Below are 20,302 nucleotides of genomic sequence, written 5' to 3'. Positions count from 1 at the left end.
GGAAGTTGACAACACTGTAACATGGTGAGAGGTGAAGAGACGCTGCCTCATGAGGAAGCATGGCTGTCTTTTAAATCTGTGGTGTGGGGACATTTCAGTTTCAGCGTTGAGTATGTAATGACAAGGAAGTTTCTGCATCAGTTGTTTTACACATGTCGCCTACTCAAATGGAAAAACTTACAGAGTTTGTCTAAGTTTATAGCAACAGAGAACAGCAGGCTGTAACTTTACAAACATGAAACTGCTGATTGTTACAAAGTCAGACCGGGCTGAGAGAGAACGGGGAAAAGACGAAGCTACATTTGAAACAAAGAGACAATACAAGACCCGTTTCAGTGTGATAGTCCACAAAAGATATATATAAATATATAATTTTAAATAGTGAAATTTCCTATTTATACAGCGGGTCTACTTAAACGCTGCCTCTGTTTCACTGAGACTATACACGAGACAGCAGGAGTGTGTATAAATGGAAACGTTTTGTTTAAAAGTAAAATAAAGAAACATTTTTAAAATTAAATAAATGCTTTTTCTGGGGTGCTGGTGGCGCAGTGGTTAGTGCGCACTCCCCATGTATGGAGGCTGTTGTCTCAAGCGGGCGACCCGGGTTCACATCCCACCCGTGGCTCCTTTCCCGCATGTCGTTCCCCACTCTCTCTCCATGATTTCCGACTCTATCCACTGTCCTATCTCTCCATTAAAGGCACAAAAAGCCCAAAAATAAATCTTAAAGAAAAAAAAAAAGAAGCTTTTAAAAATCCCATAAAACTGCAAAGACTGGAATACAAAAAATAAAACAGCCTGGACCGTCAGAACCCAACCAAATCAAAGACCGTGACCTAAACACCGAGCTGTGTATTGAACCCAGGGCTGAGTGAGATGTTGTATCCCGTCTAAACTGCCTAAAGAAGAGGGCAATGTTTTGGTACAGAGACGTTGCCATCTCATTTGTACAGTTACAAGAGTGCAGTGTGCAATTTTTGTTAATTAAAAACAATAAATTACCCAAAGTAGGCTGATTGGAAGGCTTCTTTTATTGTTGCCATGGTATCAAACAGCTCATGATTTCATTTGATTTCTAGATTGGTATCAAAGTTTAACATTCTGGTATCATGACTCCTAAGTTTATGTTTTTCCCTGATTGCTGGATCTCAAATCCTCTCCTGGTGTGAGTGTGCTCCCACAGATACAGATTTGTATTTATGAGTGAGAATGAACTCCATGTGTTGTTATTGAAACAGAACTGTTTATCCTTATCTGGTACAGAAGCCTCTCTATTATAAAGCCACAGCAACAATGCCTTCGTTTTCCTACTACACTGCGACTACTTGTTTCTCATACGCGCTGGAGGAAAAGCCGCCGAGTGGGAGTGGAGATAAAAACGTAATTTATTCCAGCAACACTCTGACAACTACAGCACACACACACACACACACCCTTCTTAGAACAACCGGCATGTCAGCTCGGATTTATTCATGAGGCAGTTTTTAAAAAAACACATCCGTCACGAGAGGCGATTCAGACGAACGGCTGACACGACAGGAGACAAACAAACAAATCACACGCTGCAGAGCTTAAATCCACTTCCATCATTACGCACGTGAGAATCAACCCACCCCCCATCACCACACACGCTGACGCAAACACACACACACACACACACACACACACACACCTCCTCTTCATCCTCCTCCAGGAGAAATGAAGACGTCTCTGCTGCACACTGAGGCGCTCAGCAGACGGGACATTTCAGCTCTTTACTTTATGTGTTCTCATTATGCAGAAAAACAGCAGTCATTTATTTCCTTTTTCTTCATGCATCTGCTCAAACTATGACAGAGGACTTTCTTTTTGCACACACAGTGCTGCTTTTTTAAGTACTTACCCTAAAAAAGACAAAATCAGAACATCACTAGTTTCTGTATCAGTCCTGAGCTCAGTGGTTCCAGATGATCAGTTTGATGTTTCAAACAGCAAATAAGGAGCACATTCAAACCGTAATGAAGTTTCAGTTGCAAGACCGCAAAAAGTCTAGAATGAAAACAGAAAAGTCAGCACGCTAAATGTCCTTTAGTATGTATTATCTTTGTAGAGCAGCAGCGTACAGATCAACAATGGACACCTTTCAGCGCAAGGCCTTCATCAGACAACCAGAGGAAAACCCCCTTATGCAGTTTGATGTTTTCTTTTTTTCAATCAAAGGGCTGTGCAGGCAGGTTAGCAATAACAAATATACAATTTATAGAAAATGAAATAATCTGTCAAATTACCTAAAAACTATTTACGGTATGAAATCACAAGTCAATTTACACCTCCAACCCCTCTCCACTCGAGTTTGCACGAACGAGTTTCAATTAGAATGCACGATAATAAGAACCATTTACAACAAGTGCTGGACAAAATTGTCCTTGGCTCAAGCTGCAATTTCCTGTGTCCTGCATTGTTAGCAGGCTAATGTTAGCGCTCTGAGCCGCGAGTATGTCACTCTTCTTTTCTCTGGTGCTTGACTAAAACGGCATCAATGTAAATATGATGTAAACACAGCACTGACAACAACACAGCTGGAGGGACTCACACTTCTCACTCATTGTAGACAGGCATGACTCAGAGACACATTTACACAGGATTTAATTTATTTCTGACATATTGTTGTGTAACATGTTGCACATACTAACTATTCAAATTCAGAGATTAATCATAATTTAAAAGAATATTGTTTGACAGCCCTATATTTAAAGCTACATGGTGTCGTTACTCTGCTTGTCTGAATTTTACTGACAGAAGGCTAATTCTAAAATTGAACTATGACAGAGTTGAAAAAGTTTGAATCGTGAGCCTTGCTGCTTGTCGTCCAGGATCTGCACAGCCTCAGTGTGCAGAGGCAGATGGTGGCACACTTTGAGCAGCAGACTGAGACCCACACTGAGACTCTGCAGGTCCTGGTCCAGCTCAGCGCTGACATGCTGTCAGTGGGAGGCTGATAGTCTGTTAAACTGGTGACACAGTGAATCAGATCAGTCATCAATGAATCAGAATCAGAACATACTATTTCACTTTGACTGAGCTGTCTGCAACAAGAGAAATGACTATATCATCAGCTGTGCAGTATAAACCCTCACTGTGTCATTGGTTATTAACCGTGTAAATGAACGCTTCAAAGAGGGCAAACATCTGGCTGCAGTCACAGCGACAGGAAAAAACTAAACATGAAAAAATGTCAACACAGCAGCTGGTTAATTTGTCTCTGAGCTCCTGCCTTCATGCTGCAGATTTCGTTTTCCCAGTGTGACATCATGCTGACATGTTTCCACAGCAGCACTCAGTCATCTGACAAATACATCTATCTTAACCCAAACATCAGAGACGTTTCTGAGGGAGACTCTACTGTACAAATAAAAACGTAACACCCCTCCCCTCCCCCCCAGAGCAATCTCTAAATTCTACTCGTTAATTTGTATTTGTTATAACTCCCACTTACAGTTCCCTGTGTGTTCATGTCCTGTGAGAATAAACCATTGAAGCTGCAGAGTAACTGTGCTGAACATTTCATCTTTCAGTTTGTCATAATGACACAAACAGTTCCTGACGTTGGATGAAAAGTAATAAAAAACACTTTCCTGAGATGAGTAAAGGAGACACTTTAAATGTCAGTTAATATTCAGAGATGTCCTTTTTACCTTCAAACACCTGCTGGGGATGAAACCTTAATCAGCGTGGATATCCTTTTTTATTTGGATATTTATATAAACTGTGACGAAGCTGCATTTGAGTTGACAAACACCTAATAAATATCAGCCAGATGGATTAATCTGTGTTTGTCAAATCATTTAGATCTAATACCTGAAAATCTTCCTCGTCTTAACGCTCGGATCCAGTTAATCAAATGTTCCCATGAAGAACAACATCGGCATTTAGCAGCATTAAACACAACAGACAATAAGTGTAGAGACAAAGCTGCGTGATTAAGAGGAACAAATGTGGATACGGCAGAAAATCTGTGACCTACAATACTCAGCTCCAACAAAATGATTTTAACTAGCGTGCAGAAATAACCCTGAAGCACACCCGTCTCCACTAAAATTAAAAATGTACAATTCTACAATTCACTTGGCAGATATCTTTAAGCAAGGACCTAGAGAGAAGGAAACAACATCAGCAAGTACAAACGATCAGCTTTGAGTCTGATCGGACACACAGGTGCTGACAGGAAGTGACCAGAGGCAAAGCACAACATCGAAAACTGTTCTTGAGAGTTCTAATCAGCATCAAAACCATCCTAAATATCGGCATCATGGTCATCATCACTATCATTAAGGTCGTAGGTATTCATGAAAGAGCTGGGTCTTTAGCTTTTTCTTAAAGATGCAAAGGGACTCTGCAGATTAAATATAATATTGTGGTTCATTCCACCACCGGGGGGCGATTGTGAAGGTTGGATCAGACACCTTTCATTGGCAGAGCGTAGTGGAGGGGAGGGAGTTTAGACCTGGATGAGAGAGTTAAAGTAAGGAGGAGACGTTTTTGTCGCTGTTCTGTAAGCGAGCAGCAGAGTTTTAAATTTGATATGAGCAGTAACTGGGAGCAGGTGGAGGGAGATGAACAGAGCAGCTCTTTTAGGGTAGGTTGAAAACCTTTGCAGATAAAAAAGATTTTTAGTGTTTGAATTCAATGAATGCCAGAGCCATCGTCTTGAAAAAAAGTCTGAATAGAGATGAATCTTCTAACCAAGGACAACTCTTTCATAATGATGTCCTTTTTGTCTGATAGAAAGAAAAGATGTAAGTATTATTTTGCATGTAGGAAAATGTGCTCAAATGTAGCTGCCAGAGTTTTAATCACTTTGAAAAAGCTATGAATAATGGATTTCATAGAAGATAATGACTTATTGTGCTTTAAAAAAAGTTGAACTTTCTGGGTGCTGGTGGCCTAGTGGTTAGGTAGTGCCGTACGTACAGAGGATATAGTCCTCAAAGCAGACAGCCCGGGTTCAACTCTGACCTCCATCCAGCATGTCCATCCCCACTCTCTCTCTCTCCCCGGTTTCTGACTGTATCCACCGTCCTGTCTCAAAAATAAAGCTGGAAAAATCTGGAAAATAAATCTTAAAAAAAGGAGAACTCAATAGATGTTCTTAAACCAGAAATTCACATAATAAATTCAAATAATGAATTAAACTATTTAATATGAGCACCTTTCTGGGATTGTGATCATTTTTAGAATGTAACAAGTTTCTATTTATTTTAGGACTGCGAAACGATTAACATTTTTAATCCTGTTTAATAGCTAAATTTCAATAGTTAATCATGTTTAATCGCATGTTTGAAATTAATTTATTTCGCATTTAAAAAAAAAATGGCAGGCTTTTATTTAGATATTTGTACTGTCTTAAGCTGAGAGTGCTTTACCTGCTGTTTGAACTCAGCCCTGTTTTAAACAGAGGAAATAAAGTAAGGACCTACAGTAGATAGAAGGTTACAACATGAACTTAACCACAGAAAAGGAAATGTTACGGATCAAAACCTAAATGAAAAATTCTCAAAGGAATGATAACAAGGCTGAATGTTTGATGTCATAAGGTGGATATTACTTTTGAGTAAGTGAAATGAGACATTTAAAGATGCAGCAGTGTAGTTCTTTTGACGACAGAAAGAAGCTTATCCACGGTGCGCCTAAAGGGGCAAAATAGCATGCGCTAACAGGGAAAAGCGCTAAATATCGCTCCAGAGTTGGCTGTCTTTACCCCGAGGTAATATTTATAATTCATAAAGTCATATGAGATTTTATGATAATTAAATTCTCTCGTCTTGCTTTCTCTTTTTCACTTTCCTTCTTTTCTTTCTGATCTCATGATTTGGTTTCTTGGGGGTCGGACAGTTCTCCAGTACTCCTCACTCAAAGGCAAAAAGAAGTGATCGCTGGAGGTTTGAGGCAGGACTGAACCATTCCATGGAAATGGGGGGGTGGGGGTGGTTATACAACAGCTACCTGGATGTTACGGTTTTGCAATAAAAACATGAAAAGACCAAGAACAGCTCATTTTTAACAGTACAGTGTATTTCAAGTCTTCACGTATGACGACAGGTTAATACATTTAATAAAGAAAAAATAACCAATCCTTTAATATTTAAGGGTCCCTGTCAAGGATAAAATAAGCAGGACAAGAGGAAAAAGCTTGAACATGAAAACTGCCTTGTTAGAAGAAATGTCCTGTCAGACAAAAAATAAGCGCCCATCACCTTGAGTTTAGACATTTTACAGCACTTGATTTCTACTTTTTTTCAGTTTATTAAATCGATATCAACTCAGTATCATCCTCACATTGTGCCCCCCCCCCCCCCCCCCCCCCACAGAGATATATTACAGTGCAAACAAAGATAACAGCAACAACAGCAACAAACAGAAAGGAACCTGATTCAAAAGGTGATAAAGCTGTTTTTAAAAAAAACTATCAGCAGGTCTTAATTTCCCCAGACACAAACATCCTGTCCACACCTGTGATCTACACTGCCTTTTAATTCTCCAGATGAGAAGATGGAGAGGAGATTAAAGCAGATGAGAAGCAGGTAGATGATGCAGGTAGAGCTGCAGCACAAGGACGATATCTTTACTTCATAGACACCTCCACCTCTGTGTCTCTGAGGCCGGGCACAGATAGAGAACAGCTATGGGGGTTCAGGAGCTAAAACACCCCCAGCACCCCTCTGTCTACAAACACCACACACACACACACACACACACACACACACACACACACACACACACACACACACACACACACACACACACACACACACACACACACACACACACACACACACACACACACACACACACACACACACACACACACACACACACACACACACACACACAGGTGCGGCATGGGGCATCTGCAATCCACCAATTGGTATTCATCGCAGACAGGAGCAGGCAGCAGCTCAGCTCTGTTTCTAAATAAATGTACATGTGGACAGATCAAAGCTCAGGGACTCATCAGCAGCAGCAGTGAAGCAGAGATAAAGCAGAGTTTGCTTTGTGGTGAGTATCCATTCTGCATGAGGGACACGTTTGCCGGGGCGAAAAGCAATCACAGGCCCCGACCGATGATTAAAACAAAGATGAGGCTACGTCTGTGCCGACCCCCTCCGTCTCTCTCTGCTCCTGCTAATGGGATCCTGTGAGCCTCAGGACAGGTGAGGAGCCGTGAGGAGCCGTGAGGTACGACAGTGCTGGGCGGGAAATGTTTGGTCAGCTCTGCTCACCTTGATCCTCACACCTCTGATGGGGACACACACACACACACACACACACACACACACAAACACAAACCACCTCCCCCTGTATCTGCCGTTCATTTGATCCTGAGCCGACGGGCTTCTCTGAGGTAGCGTCACAGGGGAAATTTAAAAAAGAAACCTATAGCCCCAGGTGTTCCTGTCTGCATTGTTGCTGTAATCATGAGCAACATTCAGACTGAAAACAGCTCATTCTTACTGTCACTCATGTTCCCTCAAAGTTGGGATGTTGTGTAAAAATCTTAATCAAAACCTCTTCAGGCGGCAGAAATCTGCTCCATACACAACTTTTGTACTGAGTAGTCATTAAGGCTCCAAAAGTAGTCAAAATAGTACAAAGGAGACTCTGAGATGTTGAAGAGCAGAACTCTGCATAAATCAGAAAGACAGAAACTAGTCTCGTCAGTTTGCAAAAGCTTAACGTCGGAACTAAGGTGTTGTTTAAACATCAAAAGTGGCTCTACAGCACAATAACTTTAAACATTAGGAATGGGGTTTGTCTCATGTCTACAGAGTGCCCCGGTGCCTGTTTTAAGCACTATGTAACTTTGACAGTAGGTCGACATCATCTGGCAAGAAGTGCTTGTGGCTTTACGGCACTAGCACACACAAGCAGCCGGTTAGCCCGTCTCTGTACTGTCTGATACAACGGCTGAGGCTAAGAGGAAGAGGACGCAAACGGTTGAACCTAAGAAAAGAAAAGAAGAGCAAGTGACCGAGCTAGAAGTCGTACTAGAGGAAACATTTGAAATTCTTTTACACATTTGAGAAAGCTTCAAGAAACAGTAGTCTGCAAGCTTGACGCCGAGCTCGTCATGCTGCTGTTGGACGGTTTCAAACTCAAGAAAGTAGATCTCTCTCACGGCTAACAAGAATGCAACAATCAGTCGGCCGAGTGTACCTCCATGCAGATATATTTTTACCACACAAGATGCACAGTGGGGAAAAGATCAACCCACCATTACACCACAACTTTTGAATCCCGTCTCGTAACAGAAAACACAAATTTCGTTTTGTCATTTTTAATGATTAAAGATTCATTTGTAGCTCATCAATGTCTCGTCTCTGTCATGGAAAAACGGTTGTTGATGAACATTTTTCTTTATATTTTTGTTTGACATAATTAACACTGCTGTTGTGCAATCATTTGAAAAAAAGATGACCAGCTTTAAGGGGACTTTTTTGTCCTGCTTAATCATGATTTAGTTTTCAGGTGAGCTCAAAGTTACTGAAAAAAATGAATCAATTTAAAGAACTATGACCCGACTGTAATGAAGAGGTTTTATTTTCCAGACTGGGTAACTGAGCCGACATGGACGGAGGATTTATCTCAGGGATTAAACACCAAACACCGGCCCAGTGTTTGTCCTTTAATGTGATTACAGACAGCTTTAAACAGAGTAACATAACAACAGGGCATGATTACACTGATGCATTTATACCTTATATTTCTTCAAGCTCTGTAGTTTAAAGAATAAAATAAAATCATTTCTTTTAAATTAAAGAACTGAACACACCGCAGAAAACTGTGTCTTTGTCTGTGTAAAGGTGTGAAGGTTTCATCAGATATTCGTCCTCTTTGGGTTGCTGCAGCTTCTTAATATTGCTCTTCCAAACAGTTTAGAGACTCACAAGAGACAGATAACAGAAGAATGAATCAGCAGAAGTAAAGGTTACCCTAAGTCCTTAATTTGAAGAAAGCTCCAAAAACTCTGCACCCTGCACTTCCCATAATGAACACATCCCATAATACTCAACTTAACAGTATTATCACTGTTGGTAGCAGCTAAGATCTGATATTCATTAAGCCCCATTCCCTCCACTGAGCCATCCAAGTGTTTTGTTTTATATATATATATATATACATATATATGGACTAAAATGTGAAATTCAAGCTGCTCTGACGTACAATACTTGATATTTGATTTTTAAACCAAAATTGTATGTTGTCTTTTTCATAATATCTATTATTATTTGTATGTACTACTTTTTTGTCTTTTTCCATTGTGTTTTGAGGTTTTTTTTAAAATGCTGCTTCTATTGGGAATGCCATCCTGAATTTCATTGTGGACTGCTACAATGACAACAAACTTCCTTATTTCCACTTCCTTAAGTACTTCCAGAGTGTGGACTCCTCTCTCCCAGCTGGGGGTTAATCCTGACCAGTGACAGGTCACCCAGTTAGTGAGATTAACCTTGTCCACTTTAAACTGCTGTTTTCACGCCACTCCGGCTTTAAAAGGACCTCATGTGCTATAAGCTGTGAAAAACATGCACCTGTGTGCACTGTGTTCACGGGAAGTATCTCAATAGGGCTCAACAGTCTGGTTCTGGAAGGAAAACTACCATTAATTTTCTTCGTTCGGAATTTGATTATCTGCCATAATGTCATAACCATTCAAGGTAGACTGACCACGAGAGCTACCTGTGTGTGAGACCATATCCTGTATGAGACACAAGGTCGTATGATACCAACCTCATTTTAAGAAAAACACGTTTTTTGGGCAACATTTTGGAAAAGAACTACTCTACTCACGATCATAGAGCGTCACAACAACGTCTCTGTTACCATGGCAATATTCCCGTCTAGTTGGCTCTGTATGGGAGTGGATAGTTTGCCGAGCGGGCTAGGTAGTTAGCTAACACTAAATGTACTAATAACTTTGTTATTCCGCAGTGACAAACACATTAACAACAAAGTAACAAACGAGTCAAAAGTTACATTCAAGAAGAAGAAGTATCATTCCCAATGGATTGTGGGATGGGTAGTTTCTTGACGCTGGAAAATAAATATGTACACAGTCTTGTACTTTTTCCTTTTTCTCTGTTTTTTAATGCAGTTTTGGCACCACATCAAAAAACACTATAGTCAGGAGTATTGGGGTAGCTGGTTGTCATGGTTACAGGCTTCCATCTCTTGATATAAGGGTTTTGTGAAATGTCAATGGGGGATTTGAACTGGAGAAATTTACTTCAACCAATCACTGTTGAGTTCTATTAAATGGCCTTGCATAAAGTGCTACACAACCTGTCTTCACTCTGATGTAGGAAGGGAGTCTGTTATTTTGTTACTTTTCCAGATGGGGTTTTGAATGCACTCCCAACCCTACCACTGCACTTTAATGACCACTTCTTCCAATGCTAAAACCTCCCCCCTCTCTCTCCATGTTCAGACTGTATAGTGCTTTAGTGATATTGCCTCTTTAAATTGCAGTTGTGCCTCATACTGAAGGATGTGATATTATTACTCTGACCTGGTAGTTTGCTCTCGTTTATCGTCTTCAGTGTAGCTGCAGAGTGCACTGTGCTATTTCTCCATAATGTGCAGTTTTAGATTTGATTTGAGGGTCCTTGCTGACTCACAGCTGTGTTTGTGTCCCCAGGAAATGCTTAACAGTAATTGGCTTTAAAGTGTTTGAACTTCAGGATGTCAAACACTTTAGTAACTCACTCCACAGACGCTCTTTGTATTTTTAAGAGGTCTGTTTGTGTAAAAATAGGAAGAGACAGTCACAGGTTCAGAAGGCTGTTTGCAATAATCATCATTAAAACTGATGATTAGCTCTCTCTCTGTATTCTCTCCATCACTGGATGAAAGTCAAGAAATGTTTTGATGAACAAGCGGTTTCAAATCTATGCCGTTATCTTCCAGCCGCCTGTATTTCATTCAGTTTCAGAAGGAATGTATCGGGAAGTCTGTGAGATAAATAATAACACAATTGAAAAACCATCTGTTGATGATGAAGTTGTGATTCATGATCGTAGACTCTTAGTAAGAAGTGGGCGGAACCTATGTTTCTGCTTATACTTGCTTTGTCTAACTGTAACTCTGTAAAGTGCCATCGAGTGTTTTAAAAACCACTATATGAATAATATTTTATATAATTATTATAAATGTGTGTGGTTATATGTAAATTAGTCTATGGACTGTTTATATGTTAATGTTCATTAAGGTGCACTGGCCCTATTTTAGATCAATTCAATTGAATAAATAGTGAAGTACAACTGTATTCCTTTTAGCAGCCAGCAGGAGGCACTCCCACTTTTTTATAACATATAAAAGTCCATGATGAAATGGTCCCACTCCCACTCCATGGTCTCAGTCGGTTTATTCCCTCAGTAAACATTTTCCTAATGAGTTCGTGGTCAATCTCTACTTTTCAGTCTTCTTCATTACAGAATGATGTTCATTTCGTAACTAATGGTGTACTTTAGAGTCAAAGAGGACAGAAAGCAGGGGAGGAGTTAGGGGTGGCGCGACCTCTGACTATCTGGTCTCTAGCAAAAATATCTTAACTGTCAGATTTTACAAAAAAAAAAAATTATTCAGCTGTTCATTTTCTTATCAGTTGATGGTCGTATCTTCTCGTATTGTCTTGTGACGTATATTGTATCATCTCAAAGCATTTGTGAACTCCTCCATCTTTCTAGCTTCACACATTTACCAAACCATGGTCATCTCTGGAACAGAGAAACAAAGACGAAGACAGATATGCTAATGTGAAGGCTTGACGAAAAGGTACAAAATCCAAAAGGTGAAACAGCAGTGGTTGATTTGAATACGTTCATCACCTCCAGAACAACTTCTTCATGTCAAAGTTTGTTACAAGACAGTTTTTTGGGGGTTGTGAAAGTATATATTTGAAGAAAACACATCTTCCTCATTAGTCTAACACTAAATGTTCTGTTGCCCTGGTCAGACCCTCAGGAGGTAGTCTGAGTCAAACCTTCAGTTAAAAACATCATTATCTCACTTTTTGAATGTTTACATCACGTCAGCTTCGTCCTTAATTCACCTGTTTCTGTTTAGCAAGTTAATAATGACTGTTCTCGTAAAGCAAACATCATGTTCAGTGTAAACAGTACACTCATTATTTCAACCCCAAAGACTGAAAAACCAACCATTGCTCATATATGACATGATTATGCAACAGTGCAGGATGGAGGGGATTTTATATTCCAGTAGCAAGGTTGACAGATATCCAGACATTACAGATGAAACTCAAAGAGAACCATGTTGAAATTGCATCAGAAAATCAAGCCAATGCAGAAGTGTTCAACCTATCCAAAGCAGCACATTTCACTCCACTGTTTATCTCCCTCCACTGGCTCCTAGTAACTGCTCGCATCAAATTTAAAACTCTGCTGCTCGCTTACAAAACAGTGACAAAACATCTCCTCCTTACTTTAACTCTCTCATCCAGGTCTACACTCCCTCCCGCCCACTACGCTCTGCCAATGAAAGGCGTCTGATCCAACCTTCACAACAGGGTCCTAAGTCTCTAACTAGACTCTTCTCCTCTGTTGCCCCCCGGTGGTGGAACGATCTACCAAACTCCATTCCATCTGCAGAGTCCCTCTGCACCTTTAAGAAAAAGCTAAAGACCCAGCTCTTTATGAATGCCTACGACCTTAATGATGGTGATGGGACTAATAGTTACAATGAGCTATGCTTTTACCTCTGTGCGACTTCCTGTCAGCACCTGTGTCCAATCGGACTTAAAGCTGTTTGTTTGCACTTATTTCTGAATTATGTTATGTAAAGTTGGGAGTTTCCGTCCCTAAAGCATGTGAGCTAATAACACTCTGAAAAGGTCAGTACCACTTTGTCACGATGTTGATGAGATGTTCGACTTTGAATCTTGACTCACTGATTGAGTCATGAAATAATGAGGTCAACTAGCAGGTCTAAATAAAAAAAGATAAAGGGCAAAAACATTATTTTGGATGATATAATAATGAAAGCATTATTGAGTCATCAGTGATTTACTGTTTTTATTTGAAGTAAGAGGGATTTCTAAAAAACACTCGTAATTTAAGTCAATCTCCTTAATGTGTGCGTGAAGAAATCACCCCATGGTATTGATAGAATCAGCTGAGCATATCCATTTATTTTTTAAGAATTTAATTGGTTACAAGAAATGTCAGTCATCTGCATAGTAGTGTGCAATTGGCCATCAGAACAGGGAAGCACTTTCCTTCACTAAAGGCTCTCATTGACTGTTATGAGGTGTCATCATGGAGGATTTTTATGATCAGAACAGTTCAGTGAATCTACAAATGGTAAGTTTAAAGATGCTGTTTGTCTGTCGCATCAATGTATGTATGCATCAATGAGCGTAAAAACGAAAAAACTAAATGTTTGACCTACAGTCAACTACAGGCAAAATCTAGTGGATCAGGTTTGACTTTGTAAATCCTTAGTCGGGGACAGGCCTAGACCAAAGATTGCCTCACAAAGCCAGAGTTTGACAAAAGAGGCTAAAACAAAGCTTCACTGTGTGTTTCTGCAGAACAATGACAATCAGCGTGGTTTTGTGACTTAAAGGAATTGTAACGAGAAAAGAAGAATACAGTCATGGAACAAAATCTGAATTAATTTCCATTGATTTTTCTCCTTGTGGATGAACATGAATCATGTCTCTATATCGGAGAGCTAACTCTTCAAATATCTCTTAAGTGTCTTTTCAGCCTACATCTGGCCACATGAGTGCCTCGAACATGAAGTCCACTTCAGCGAGCTCCAATTATTAGAGTGAATCTGCTGCAAAAACTCACTGTTTGAAAAAAAAAAGAAGACTTTTTGAGACGTATCTACAAAGATTTTCATGACACATGAGCTTGTTCCCTTGTTATCTTCTCCAATACAGCCCGGTGAAAAAAAAAAAAAAAAACTTTCAAAACTTTTCTTTCTCAAACTTTTAGGGTCAAGGCAACTCCAGCAGGGAGAACAAATAGATAAAATAAACTCATGTGACATGTGTGTAAAAAAACAAACACTTAAAGACAAAATGAGGCCAGGAGGAACCAGACCAGCGTGGAGCCTCGGTGTGCCGTGTTTGTCGGACTCGGTGCAGAGCGAGGATTTAGCCGTCTGTCTGCCAATTAGGCCGTCCACATGCCTACAGGAAACACAACACAGATCTATTCAGTGTGCTCGCAGGAGGCAGCGGAGCCCACAGGACTGTCTCTCCTGAAATTCATTACTGTGATACGCAATCCTTCCCCCGGGGTCTGAACCAACACTGTTACCCTGCACACACACACACAGTCTCTGCTCCCACCGTTGATATCACAATCTGTGAAACTCAAGGACAGCTAGCGGTCTTTAACACGCCGCTGATAAGCTCCCATTACACCAATGTCACACTAGCACTTCTCCTGCAGACCCCCACCGAGTGCAGCGCCTACATGAGGACGCCCCGAGCAAAACTCTGCAGCTCACACTCGCTCCTCGTCACCTCCTTCTCTCCTCGTCGTGGCCTCATTTAGTATCTCCTCTTCATCCCACTGATCAGATCGCCTCAATACTTTCTTCAAACACACAGAAATTTTTTGAAAAAAATAAATAAATAAAAAGTTCATAAGAAAAGAAAAACTCTTGGATTTCTTTATGTTGACGACTCTAATTGTGACCCAGGTACTATAGAGCTCTCTCACTTTCACGTCTTCAGCATTGATCAGCCGCCCAGTGTTTTAAACTATTTAAAGATTTTATTGTCTATCACAGTGTGACAGAAAATTATCTTAGGTAGAGGCTCAAACAATGTAAAAAAACATTTACACAGACTCACATAAAATCATACCAAAAGTTCTATAAATGAGAAAGAGCGCATGTGCAAAATGTCATGAATTACCTTTGTTTAGTTTGTTTGCTACTTGTTGTTGTAGCTTGGCTGTGATTTCCTGTTTTATTTGCTCATTTGTATCCTCCCTTTTTCTTGTTTCCCTGTGTGTGCAGTTTCCTAGTTTGGTCTTTAGTCTTTACTGTTTTATTTTGTCATTTCTTATCCTTGTGTTCCTCTGGGTCCTGTGTGTATTGTTACTGTTACATTTTGTTTTTGTTTTATATATTTATTTATGGGCTTTTGTATTCTAGAGACAGGACTGTGGATAGAGTCAGAAACTGGGGAGAGAGAGAGGGGGGGGGACAACAAGCGGGAAAGGTTCAGATTTGAACCAGGGTCGCCCTCTGTCGATGGATGGAGAGTGACATGGGACAGTTTTTCTCGTTGAATAAAGTTGAGATGTCACATCAGGCAGAATTCACATGTGTCGAACGAACATGACAAGTTATCTTTAAAAAAAACCTCCTGAACAGTCTGCTTTGTGCTGATTGGCTGCAGAGAGAGAAACAAACAGTGATCTCACAGAGGAGGAGCTGCAGCTGCAGAGGAGAAAACCTCTGTTTGTGTGCCATGAATAACCCGGACAGCGTTGTTTATTCAGTTATATTCACACAGACTGGGGGCTGCGGTGCACTGATGCTTATGAAGATGTATGGGCGAGTGTCCCCTGGGATACACCTGCTCAGGCAGCACTATCTCTCCCAGGCAAACAGCTTTTTTGCCCCTCTCTATCTGCTGCCGCTGCATCTTAATCACTGTCACTGAAAACAGGCCAGCTGCTCACACTTTCTGATGGCTCTGCAGGAAAACAATGCACACCGAGTATATTCTGCATATGCTGTACATTTCTTTTTGATTAGCTTGCAGAGAGCAGGATGTTAAATAAGGGTCAGAGCCATGAGAGGAACTACAAGGATACTTTTAATGCAAGTTAACTGCGTCTTAAAACCCACTGAAACATGGAGTAAACTCATTCATATTCATCACTGAGCACGTTAAGAGGAATCAGTGAATCTTCAGCAGGATGCACAGAGGGGGAAAGGTCAAACAAACATTAACATCAGCACCAGGATTACACTACACCAAAGAGTCATTTCTGAGGGATACATTGTTTATAAAAATTTGCCATTTTAGCTCTTTATTAGCTACTGTAGAGTTCAGATAATTCTATTTTGAATGACCACAATCTCAAACTTCGAGGCCACTACTTTCTCCTCAGTAAGCTCTGTTTTATAAATTAGTAGGTAAAAAGTTACAGGGTTTATTTAAGGGAAGCCTTTAAATTATTGGCCTTACATTTAAAATGTAGCCATTAAGAATACATTAAAGGTCACATATTATGCAAAACCACTACTATGGTTTTCTAACACTAATATGTGTCTCTAGTCTGTCTACAAATCCCCCAATTATTAGAATAATCCATCGTCTCCATCTTTTTCCTGCTCCACTTTTCAGAAAATGTGTGCTCAAACAGGCTGTTTAGAGATTTTCCCTTCATGACATCACAGGGTAGTAACCCCTCCCCCAGGTGGGTGACACTCCCACAGCTAGGTCTTTGTTCTGCCCTCTGAGTCTGCCTTTCAACCTAAACAATAAGGCATGGTGCAGGACAGTCCAAGTCACCCAAGCCCTTCCAGAGAGGGGGCGTGGTCAGACACAGCTCATTTGCATTTAAAGGTACAGACATAGAAACAGCCTTTTCTGAGCAGGGCTGAAATAGAGGGGTTTATAGTCATGATCAAATACAGGATCAGAGTGGATTTAGAACAAGAAACTTCACACACATGTTTTGGGGAGCTCTTAGACTTATTTAAAGTGGTTGAAAAGGAGGATAATATGTGACCTTTAAGGAGCCAATATGCAACTTATTTTGCATGCTGATGAACAAAGACCTAATGGTTATAAGTTAACCTACAAAAGAAAGAGTTGACTTAATTTAATTTCATCAATATTAAAGAAATGATGGTGATCATTATTATATATATATAATATTATATTATTATATTTATGCCAATGAAACGTCCTACTTCCTGCTGAGAATATAATTGAATTTTTTTACTGCTGCATTTGTTTCAAACTACCAGGAGTAGTCCATAAAGGAGGCGAAAAAGTGTCTTAACTCTAACTCTTCTTCTTTACAAACAGCCTGCAGACAGCGCTGGGAGGACGCAGTGGAGGCAGCAGAGCTCAGGTGGGGCCTTTCAATCGGTGAGTGCATGCAAATATCCTGTAAATATTTAATGAGTTCTTGTATGGAGAGAATGCCTCAGTAATCAGAACGCTCTGTGGACACGAGGGAGAAGCGCTTTAGAGTCCACAGCGGAGCCTTTGATCACAGGCGGAGCTGAAAGGTGCTGACCTGCACGCTCTTAAGACTTTTCCACTTCCTCTTTATGCGAGAGCTGCGACCGCAAAGGCGCCCGGCAGGTTCAGCGGGCAGCGCCGGAGAACGGGTTCTGCATCAGCAAACGTGGGGCTGGACGCTCGGTGAGGCTGCAGCTGGTTAAACATGACACTTGTGTTCTCTGATGTTTTGTTATGTTTAACACTCTGAGGCCTCCGAGGAATATATGTACAGCAAACACATCCATTAACGGCTCCATGTTCACAGTGTGAGAGCTCTGAAGTTCTGCCAGCTCTAATCAGAGCTGTGCAGCCAGAGAGAGAGAGAGAGAGAGACAGAGGGTACATTATCTACACATGAACAGCAACGACAGGAAACAGGAAGCTGAGGGATGCACAAATTCTTTAACAAAGTTTTTAGGCACGTCTAGATTCAGACGTCAGCATTTGAATTGGTCTTTGGTTTGTCTGAAGAGTCATGACAAAGATATCTTATTCCCATGCAAGAGCCATAAAAATATGGACTGTACGGAAATGATCAATAATCAGGGTTATTATTTAAATAGATTTTTAAGAAGAAGGTTTATTTGAAAACCAAATATCCAAACCTTAAACTTGCTGTAAATTTTAACAATGGTAAGATGGATCACAGGAAACCTGAGCGAGACATAGCGCCCCCTGTACTTTAGAGAGAATATTGAATAACCAGCCAAAGCGCCCGCCTCTGCCTTGATGCTTTTATTGTGAAATGTTGCTTGAGCTACATGAAGGTACTCCCAGAGCACCGTGTGAGTGAAGACAGCAGTTATATATGACTACTAACTAACTAACTATTTGTAGATTTTGTGAGAGTAAGAGTTTTCTAAGTCATCATGGCCTCTTAAGAACTCACATTACAAACAGCTGTTTAGGTGTTTATTGATAAACCAGGTTTCATAAAATAAGTCGTCATGATGAAAGTCTTTAAACCCACTTTTCTGACATTGCCATTTTTACTGTTACTAAGTTGTGAGCTAAAAGTGACCATATTTAAAAAAAAAAGTTCTGTGTCTTAGAATCAGATGAATAAAATTGAAATAAAATCCAAATAAAATACCAAGAGCATCCAAAAACTGAAACCATACAGTAAACACTGCATCACATGAAACATGAGTAAACTATATAAGAGAATGAAAGATTAAAAACCATCAACAGAAGAATCGAGAATAGACGCTTCATCAGCAGTGACTTCAAAATGTCAATGGACCGAGCAGATCTTCTGTGGGCACGAAGACTGTTCTAAAGTTTAGGAGCAGACACCGCAAAGAGCAGCGAGACCCAAAACCCCTACATGTATCTAAGGCCCGGTTCACATCACAGCAATTTCAGCAAAAAGCGGTTACCTTTGTGGTTAGTTTTGATCGTACACACAACGACAACAGCGTTTTGGGGGCCGGAAAATACAAACCCTCGTTGTGTAAACTGACAATATGCACTTCCTCTGAAAACGGGGACTTCACACACATGCTCATTACGGTTCCACTCAATTACCATGAACGAGTAGGTGAACAACTAAACGGTGGGAGTTCTGTTTGTGCTGCTAAAGTCCTGATTTGTCTGATCCGTCTGCAACACGACAAAAGAACAAATCTTTTTTTTTCATGAACCTACTCGATCTCGGGACTTCAGAATCTCAACCCTGAAAGGTTTTTAGTGTTGCTCTTTCAAGAGAGTGTCTCGCTCTTGTCAACATATTGCACTCTCAAAAAGCGGAAGGACAAAAATGGCTTTATTATATGCTTCCTTTGGGTCTAAATTCACCTTTGCTCTGCACTTACAGCATCACAAAAGAAAGTGTTTCTTTTGTTCTTACAAGAGCTGAACACCTCGAGCACAGGAGACACGATTGTGCATTCATGCTTCTCTCTCTCACCGTCAGCGTGTTTGCTCTGCAGTTTCCCTGCGTCCTCTGTGGCTTTTTAGCTACAATAACCGTCTTTTATTGCTTAAAAACAAGACCCAGTAAATAGAAATCATTAAACCTGCCCTGAAACAGCAACACGAGTATCATTTTGCTCACCCTGCATCATCGTATTGCACATCCCTCTCCAGCAAACATGAACCTGCAGTAAACATTAAGGATGTCACCTTTTGTCTGAGGCAGGTAGCAGAAAACTGAACTGTTTAATGAGCAGGTACATCACCATGAGAAATGCGGTCAGATTAACATGATTCTGTCATTTGTCTCACTCGTGTCTGCGTCCTCCTCGCCTCGTCACTGAAGGAGAAAGCAGCGTGGAAATCTGCAACCTGCTGAAGTAATTGAATCATTAGTTTGATCAATAATCCTATTACCACACTCTCTCTGCTCCTTGATAACTCATGTATCTTTACTGCAGGAGTGAACTGTAACGGAGCGAGTCTTTGCACCCCCCCTCCCCCCCCCCCGACTGAGACAGTGAGCGTGCTGAGCTGTGAGACTGTGAGGCGGCCGCCTGCGGGAGAATCGATTCAGCTTAAAGACACAGTATCCAGGTGTCTGATCGCTCACCGCGGGCATGGGGGAGCCCAGTTCTACAGGGAGCGTGTTTTTAATGAGGCCCTCCGTCAGAGTGACACCTCCACCGCCACGGGCTTCAAACACTATCTCACACACACACACACACACACACACACACACACACACACACACACACACACACACACACACACACACACACACACACACACACACACACACACACACACACACACACACACACACACACACACACACACACACACACACACACACACACACACACACACACACACACAGCTCAGTCTGAGCCGCCTGTAGCTGAGCCACACACCATACCGAGGCCATCAGAGGATTCCAGCTGAGTGTGCACACACATTAAACATTGACCAACACTACGATCGGATCACAATGGATTTATATCTACCCAAGTCAAAATGTGCCGCTTTTATTGGATAAATCTTTGTTTTTAACTATCAATCTATTGCTCAGAGGTGCATGGCGAAAGTGAACACTTCCTTTACTCCAGAAGATAAAAG

General features: G+C 40.9%; 1 protein-coding gene across 2 annotated transcripts in view; it reads right to left on the bottom strand.

Moving 5' to 3' along the window:
* Window positions 1–20,302, bottom strand: part of lrfn2b (leucine rich repeat and fibronectin type III domain containing 2b) — a 153,064-nt gene that overhangs the window by 86,684 nt on the left and 46,078 nt on the right. The window lies entirely within an intron of this gene.

This window comes from Labrus bergylta, chromosome 15 (assembly GCF_963930695.1).
Source record: "Labrus bergylta chromosome 15, fLabBer1.1, whole genome shotgun sequence".
Lineage (NCBI taxonomy): Eukaryota > Metazoa > Chordata > Actinopteri > Labriformes > Labridae > Labrus > Labrus bergylta.
The sequence above is the reverse complement of the archived record's forward strand: the minus strand, read 5'-3'. Positions and strand labels throughout refer to the sequence as shown.